Source organism: Taudactylus pleione, unplaced genomic scaffold, assembly GCF_031769625.1.
Source record: "Taudactylus pleione unplaced genomic scaffold, aTauple2 ptg000033l, whole genome shotgun sequence".
Taxonomy (NCBI): Eukaryota; Metazoa; Chordata; class Amphibia; order Anura; family Myobatrachidae; genus Taudactylus; species Taudactylus pleione.
In genome coordinates, this window is record NW_028284435.1 from 375,985 (window position 1) to 385,165 (window position 9,181).

A 9,181-nucleotide genomic window follows, 5' to 3' on the forward strand; every position below is an offset into this window, starting at 1 on the left:
CAGAGCAGTCATAGTGAGCAAGGGTGTTTGGGTAATTTCCCAGGAAACATTTGTGACTATCTCTGTGTTATTTTAGTGAAAGTCTGACCTTTACAACCAACCAAAACTGCTTCTCAGACATAGACATAAAGAGATCCTCACAGTTGTCTGAACAATGATCTCTTGAAAAGTACAAGAAAGACATGAGGAGACATGGCTGGATTCCATGATGGAGCTGCTTGTGTCTGAGCCAGAGCAAGTCTGTGGTTACAACTTGGTTGTTATTTTAGGAAGCTCAAGATCTCTTTATCAAGTCATGAAATTATTTACACTTCTAAACATTTGAATCCTTTACAAATACAGTAGTACGTACAATTCTTTTATTGTACAGTTTAATAATGCCACCTGCTAAGCCATAACTAATCCTGTCTGTTTGTTAATACCATGTCATGTTGTAAATTGAAATATATTTGTTCCCAATTGTAAAGCACTGTGTGAGTACACTGCTGCCATATTAGTAAATAATAATATATATAAAAACTAGAGATGAGTGGGTTTGGTTGTCAGAGAACTGAGACCACCCGAATTTAGCATAACCGAGTCGAATCCAAGCAGGCTCGGAGGTTGCCGCCTTACTCGGTTCTTGAAACCGAGGCAAAACCATAGAGACGGAAATCTCGCGGTTCGCGAGCTTTCGTCTCTATGATCAATTCAGTAAATAAGGGACCACGCGACAGACGCCATTTCCACTACGGCTGTGTAAAGTGAACAGGGAGGGTGGGTAGTGTAGGGCTGGGAGAGGTACTGGTGCTATCCTATCTGCTGTGTCCTGGGCTGGTGACTGCTGATCCATTCTGGTCTCTGGTCACGGTGCTGTCACTGTCATTGTGCTGTCTGCTGATCCATTCTGGTCTCTGGTCACGGTGCTGTCACTATCACTGTGCTGTCTATGCTGATCCATTCTGGTCTTTGGTCACGGTGCTGTCACTATCACTATCACTGGGCTGTCTGTGCTGATCCATTCTAGTCTTTGGTCACGATGCTGTCTGGTGATCCATCTGGGCTGTCTGCTGTGTCCTGGGCTTGTGCTGTGTCCATCTCTGGGCTTAAGTTCTGTCTTTTTAAGTTTTTATATTTTTCTGTGTGTGCATGCGTGTTAGGCTTAGCCACATTAGCGCACAAGAGCCAGCCAGCAACGCACATTGCCCTTGCAACCTTGTGCTGCCCGACTCCAGTCGTTCTTAAAAAAAAAAAACAATACAAGTGTCACTGTCTTATATATTTTTTTCTTCTGTGTGTGGGTGTTAGGCTTAACCACATTAGCGCACAAGATCCAGCGACTACAGTACAGTCGTGTTCAATCAAAAAGAAACAATACAAGTGTCACTGTCTTATATATTTTTTTCTTCTGAGTGTGCGTGGGTGTTAGGCTTAACCACATTAGCGCACAAGATCCAGCGACTACAGTACAGTTCAATTAAAAAAAAAAAACAAGTGTCACTGTCTTATATATTTTTTTCTTCTGTGTGTGCGTGGGTGTTAGGCTTAACCACATTAGCGCACAAGAAACAGCGACTACAGTCGTGTTCAATTAAAAAAAACAATTAAAGTGTCATATTTCTTTCTTGTTTGTGTGGGTGGGTTTTCGACTTAACCGTAGTAGTGGACAAGATCCAGAAAGTAATGCAAGTTGCAACCTTGTGATGACAGACTCCAATCGTTCTTAAAAAAAATACAATTAAAGTGTCATATTTTTTTCTTGTTTGTGTGGGTGGGTTTTTCGGCTTAACCCCATTAGTGGACAAGATCCAGCCAGCAACGCAAGTTGCAACCTTGTGCTGACAGACTCCATTCGTGATCAATCGTTACTTCGGGGCCCAAGTTCTTCTGAAGCTGACAAAAAATATAAATCATCATTAGTCTTTTTTTCTAATATTTTTGTGTGTGCACGACTGCGCGTGTGTTAATTTTGTAACCGCACCTTGGCTACACTATTGGTGATTGTGACACTGCTTCTAGACTGCAGAAAAAATATGGAGGGCTGTCACATGACGGGAGAGCAAGGCCAAGAACCACATGTTGTAGCTGCCGGCAGCAGTGCAAGGCCGTCAACTTCCTCGATCTCTAGGAAGGCCCATGCCTCAGGGCTTAAGTCACGCCATCGATATGGTAAAGCAGGTTTTACTGAAATGTAGAAAAAAATTTAAATGATATTTGACTTTAGATAAACAAAAAATTGGCAATATGCCATTCACTACACGAAGTGGCAAGGAAAGGATAAGGCCTTGGCCTTCTTACTTTATGAAGAAGACTGCTGATTCTGATAGCCCTTCTGCTTGTAGTAGTAATGGTGGTGGTCCAATTAAAAGTGTGAAAGTTGTTAAGACAGCTCTGGAAAAACTAACTGTGTGTCCTGAGATATCGAAATCACAAATCCTCGAGTAGAGTGCAAGTGTGTCCGCGGTTGCCATGTGTGAGCCCGACCTAAATACTAGTGTACTGGAGGATCCTCCAAGTTCCAACATTTGTGTACCCTCTGTAAATGTGGGGAAGGGCAGTCAACATCTTGCACACGTAGTCATTGAGGATGCTTCTGTGGAATTGCACATGGAGGAGGAGGATATTTTGGTGGATGAAGGCGCTAAGGATGATGAGGATGTTGATGATGAAGATGTTGGTGTTGGTGATGAGGATGTTGATGCCGAGGAAGTCCTTAGTGTAAGTAAGGCAACAGCTGTTGCCCGTTTGAAAAAGCCAAAGCCCATTGTTGTCATGCCGGGACAAAAGACAAAAAAATCTACTTCTCACATGTGGAATTATTTCCATCCCGATCCGGACAACAGTTGTCAAGCCATATGTGCCCGTTGTCATGCAAGAGTGAGTAGAGGGAGGGACCTAAACCACCTAGGAACCTCCTCCTTGTTACGTCACTTGGAGCGCATTCATCAAATATCAAAGTGTAGGTTGCCAAGTTCCAAAACTCAAAATGTAACAAGTCCAGTGTCACCTACCTGCTCCCTCTCTGTGAGATACAAGCGCCTTCGATCTCCAACACTTGCATCATCAACATCCTCACTCGTCATCGGGAGTAGTCCTGCTGTATCCAATGTTGGTATTCCAAACATGATTGACTCCTCTCCTATCCGTGATTCCTCAGCAGGATCCTTGATGACTACGCCTGTTGCTGCTGCTGCTGTAGCTGTCAGTGGATCTTCATCCCAGAAGGGGACCAGGAGGAAGACTACTTGTAGTGTATCCTCCAAAAAGCAATTAACTGTTAAACAATCGTTTGCAAGGGCAAAAAAGTATGACAGCAATCACACAGTCGCACGGCGGATTACTGACACCATAACAGCTATGCTGGTATTAGATGTGTGTCCAGTATCACCCATTACTGCAGTGGGTTTTCAACAGTTAATTCAGGTCCTGTGTCCTCACTACCAGATCCCTTCTAGATTCCACTTCGCTAGAAGAGCAATTCCAAATCTGTACAAGGACATTAAAAAAAACCTTATTAATGTCCTCAGAAATGCCGTTATACCCACTGTCCACTTGACCACTGATATGTGGACAAGTGGGACAGGGCAAACAAAGGATTACATGACTGTGACAGCCCACTGGGTAGGTGTATTACCTACAACAGCAACAGCAGCAGCAGCAGCAGCAACATCTCCCAAAAGACAGCTGATACAGAGGCAGGCTACTCTTTGTATAACTGGTTTCACTAAGAGGCATACCGCTGAGAACCTCTTAGAAAAACTCAGGGAAATCATTGCTAAATGGCTTACCCCACTTGGACTCTCCTCGGGATTTGTGATTTCAGACAATGCCACCAATATTGTGAGAGCATTACATCTGGGCGAATTTCAACACATGTCATGTTTTGCTCACACAATTAATTTGGTGGTACAACATTTTTTTTTAAATGACAGGGGCATGCAGGAGATGCTCTCGGTGGCACGCAAAATATCCGGACATTTTAGACATTCAGCGATCGCTTGTCGAAGATTGCATGACCAGCAGGTACAGTTAAATTTGCCCTTCCATCAGCTGAAGCAAGAGGTAGTAACTCAGTGGAATTCTACCCTCTATATGCTTCAGCGTATGGAGGAACAGCCAAAGGCCATCCAGGTCTATACAGCGGACTATGACATAGGCCGTGGAGGGGGAATGCACCTTACTCAAGCGCAGTGGAGAATAATTTCCGTGTTGTGCAAGGTTCTCAAACCCTTTGAACTTGCCTCACGTGAAGTTAGTTCAGACACTGCCAGCTTGAGTCAGGTCATTCCCCTCATCAGACTTTTGCAAAAACAGCTGGAGAAACTGAAGGAGGAGCTGAAACGGAGCGATTGCGCAAAGTATGTCGGACTGGTGGATCAAGCCCTTGATTCACTTCACCAGGATCCAAGAGTCGTCAATCTATTGAAATCTGAAAAATATATTTTGGCCACCATTTTTTTCCAAACGACCAAAATCTAAAACTATGCAAAGAGCTGTTGGTCAAAAAATTGTCAGCTGCAGCCGCATGTGAAACGCCTTCATCTCCTCCTTCAGTTTCAACAGCTGCCAGGAAAAAACTACATTTTCCTTACAGAATGCCTGCTGGTCATGCAGATCAGTCACCAAAAAATTACATCTGGTCAGGCCTGAGAGAACTGCCTACTAGTGACATGTCTTCTACCGTGACTATGTGTGATACGGTCTCCATTCACAGAATGGTGGAGGACTATTTCAGAGATAACACCCTAATAGACATGTCAGACAGTACCTTTCAGTACTGGCAGGAAAAAGGCAATTTGGAGTCCCATACACAAACTGGCTTTGCATTATTTAAGTCGCCCACCCTCGAGTGTGTACTCCGAAAAGAGTTTTCAGTGCAGCTGGCAACCTTGTCAGTGATCGGCGTAGGAGGTTACTTCCTCAAAATATGACAAAGATGATGTTAAAATGAATTACAAATTCCACGAGGAAGACCTCGACCAATAATACATCAAAAAATTACAGAGGCGCCTATGGTGGAATCCAGCAGGGATGAATTGATATTGTGTGAAGAAGAGGATGTACACACTGATGGGGAGGGCCCAAGGACTATTCCATCTTGCACCTTTTTCCATTCCATTACGTGCTGATTGGGGTATTGCTGCCTGACATTTTATATTATTGGTTGGTTTAGGAACCAATGATTTTTTTAAATTAATTTATGATCAATTTAATAGCCAGGGACTGCAACCAATGAATTGTTTTTTAATTACTTTATTATCAATTTAACAGCCAGGGGCTGCAAACAATTAATTGTTTTTTAATTAATTTATTATCAATTTAACAGCCAGGAGCTACAACCAATTAATTGTTTTTTAATTCATTTATGATCAATTTAACAGCCAGGGGCTGTAACCAATTAATTGTTTTTTAATTAATTTATTATCAATTTAACAGCCAGGGGCTGCAAACAATTAATTGTTTTTTAATTAATTTATTATCAATTTAACAGCCAGGGGCTGCAACCAATGAATTGTTTTTTAATTAAGTTATTATCAATTTTACACCTGGCTGTCACTGTCATCGGTGTAGCTGCGCAGGGGTGCTGTGCTCCTGTCTGTCGAGGGGCTGCTGCCCAAAATAATAAATTTATTTATTATTTATTTTATTATTATTTATTTAAATAATATTTTTTTATGCACGTGTCGGCCACACCTGTCATCGGCATAGCTGCGCAGGGGTGCTGTGCTGCTGTCTGGCAAGGGGCTGCATGAATATTGCAATGAAAACTTTTTTTTTAAGTTATTGGGTTACAAAAAGTTTATTTTGTTTTAATCTTAAACATAGCAGAAATGTTATCCTAACAGCTTATAAAGTTATATGCTCTAAAAAACGAAAGCCTATATTTATAATATTTGTAAAAAACGAAAGCCTAATTCAGCCAAAAGAGAGACTGACACCGCGGCTAAACATAAGAGTCACCTTCTGGATGTGAATTGTCTCATTTGCATGGGAAAAACACAACCTCAAGCCTCAGATGAGATGGATCTCAGCCAGTGGACAACATTGAAATCACCATTAAAAAGTCACAATGGAAGACTACAGTGTGGAAAATCTTTCTTCACAGTCAGGAGAGGCCTCAGAGAACATGAAAAAGATGCTCTAGGTGCTGCACTTCAAGGGATTTCTCCATCATGTTCTGCAGTATGGAAAGGTTTCATTCACATGTTTTCTATAAAGCAGTTCAAAGTTACAACCTTCAAAGTGTCTGGTAATTCCTGGCAAAGGTGGGTGTTATAGAGAGCCAAAGATTATTACAAGCAAAGGATTCATCTGTCCAGAATCTGTCTGGGAATTCATGGATCGTATTTGGCCTGAATGCACTAAAACATCCAGTGATTCTGTCACTGTGTTCTGTAGCCCACTAGTTTATTCCTACCTGAATGGCAAACTGAAATACAGAATAGTAAGCACAGACAACATGGAGGCCTTTGCTATTCCGCTGCCTGCATGCCAACCAATACCTCCCAGACTACACCCACTTGGTGGACCAGGTCTTGATAATGACCATCCCCATCTGTTGCTAGGCCTTCTTCTTCCAAACCATCCATGCTGGACTTACTGTCCAAAAAGGGTAAGCAGGGTACAGAAAGAGGAGATAGATGTCCCCAATAACATTTTTTTTCTTCTATCATAGATGATGTGGAGAGAATAAGAGCTTCAAATGTTGGACTTGGAACAGGGGCTCCCACCTATTTGGCTCCCATCCAGAGAACAGAGCTCTGTTCCTCAGGAACTGTCTATGCCTGAGCTGATAGGTAGGTAGTCTCTGTCTTTTGGTAAACACCCTTTAGGATATGGAAACCCAGAATAACAAAAACTAGAATTAATGTGTCCACTGATATAACCAGCCTGATCCCTTAACAGCAACATACCCCATATGGCCAACTCATAACATGACACCCAGTTTGCAACCTCCTCAAGTTATGACACTAATTCAGTCGCCATGGTTGCTCCAGTCCAAGAATAAGTGGACAGTGGGAACAATGGCAATTTGAAGGCCACTAACTAACTCTGTTTTTTTTTAATGTCCCTTTACAGGTTGAAAAATTCTGTTACAGAACAGAAGATTTATTTTTGGAAAGCACGCTTCCTGGTCCCCTTCTGGGATGAAAAAAAAATGCCAGCAAGCAGGCATGGCGCAGCCGCACAACGTAATACTTAAACCTTAAGTCAGAAATGTTGCATTTGCTGCTCAGTTCCACTTGTTCACAATATGGCCTTCATTCAGAGGCGGCCATACGGTCTACGACCGCATGGCCGCCTTGATGTTTGTCTAGTGTGCATGGGCACGAGGGAGCCAGCTCCTTCGTGCACATGTGTGAGACCCGCTACGACCGACAGTGCCGGTTGTAGCGGGTCTCTTTCCAAAGGGGGCGAGCTGTCGATGTTGATTGACAGCTCGCCCCATTTGGAAGGCGAGCCGGGGAGGTGGCAGCCCAAACTGAGGCGTTCCCATGGGAATGCCTACCATTTGGGGGAGGCCCCACTGACATCACTAGTGATGTCAGTGGAGAGCTTGATGTCAGTGGAGAGCTTCCGGCTCTGACAGAGCCAGAAGCTCTCCGGGGCTTACGACAAGTGAGACCCTACTCTAGGGTCTCGTTGTAAGCCCCGATGGTCGCGATGGTCAATGACCATCGCGACCATCACCCTGGCGGTCATTAGAGCTGTGGGTGTTAACCCACAGCCTAACGACCGAAACAGAGACGGCCGGTCAGGATGCAAGCGGCTGCCCAGTTTCTGAGCGACCGCTTGCATCCTCTGACCGCCTCTGAATGAGGCCCTATATCTCATATGGTTAAGTGGACAGTGGGAACAATGGCAGTTTGAACTAACTATGTTTTTTTTTATGTCCCTCTACAGGTTGGGAAATGCCAGTTTATAGAAGATTTGCAAAGCATTATTTAAGTCATTTGTTTATTTATTTTTGGAAAGCACACTTCCTGGTCCCCTTGTGAGCTGTGAGATGGTCAAAATTGACTGGAAACGAGTGGAAATAAATATTATTGAGGTTATTAATACTGTAGGAACAAAAAACAGGCCCATTTTATGTGATTTTAGCTGTTTTTTTTATTTTTAAAGAAAAAATCCAGATCCAAAACCAAAACACGAAAACAAAACACGGATGTGAGGTTTTGGCAAAACCAATCCAGATCCAAAACCAAAACACATGGGTCGGCGCACATCTCTAATAATAACTACAAATTAGAGCTCTTCGCTGACCCCCGTGTTTTGGTTTTGGATCTGTATCTACTTCAAGGTTTTGGATCTGGATTTGGTTTTACAAAACCGCCCTTGTGTGTTTTGGTTTTGGATCTGTATTTTTTCTAAAAAATCATAAAAACTGCTGAAATCACATAATTTGGGCCTGTTTTTGTTCCTGCAGTATTATCAACCTCAATAACATTTATTTCCATTCATTTACAGTCAATTTTGACCACCTCACAGCTCACAATATTAATTTCATCAAGTTTGGCTCCGAAGGTTGCATCGAGCTAGCTTGCTGACTAAGCTAAGCGACAGCAGCGGGCGGCATTAACATGTGGCAGTTCAGCTTCAAACATAGCACAGAGTGGCACTGCAGTGGCAGACAGGATGGCAGTTTAATAAACTATAAAATTAAAAAGCGGCAGGCAGCAATGCCCCAAACAGCATATAATGCAAAGAAAAGAGGTGCAAGATGGAATTGTCCTTAAGCCCTTTCACCCACCCTTATGTTGTATATACAGGACATGCGCAGTTTAACAAATCAATCACTTTAGCAACAGGGACTGCCAATTGTGGCTGAAGCAATTGGTTTGTTTGGGCCCCCACAAAACAAGCTACCACCAAGCAGCTGACATTGCTGGCAATGATCTCTCTGTGCACAAACTGGCTTTACAGAGGCAAGATGTTGTCGCCATCATCATCATCATCATCATCCGACTCCTCACCCTCATCAGTGTGTACATCATCTTCACACAATATTCATTTGTCCATGCTGAAATCCACCATTACCGGTGCCTCTGTAATTTTTGGACATAATTGCTGGTTAAGGTATTCCTTGTGGAATTTATAGTTAATTTTCATGAACATCCTCTTTTCCACATTTTGAGGAAGTAGCTTCCTATACCGATCGCTGACATGGTACCATGCTGTGCTGAAAACTCTTTCTCAGTAC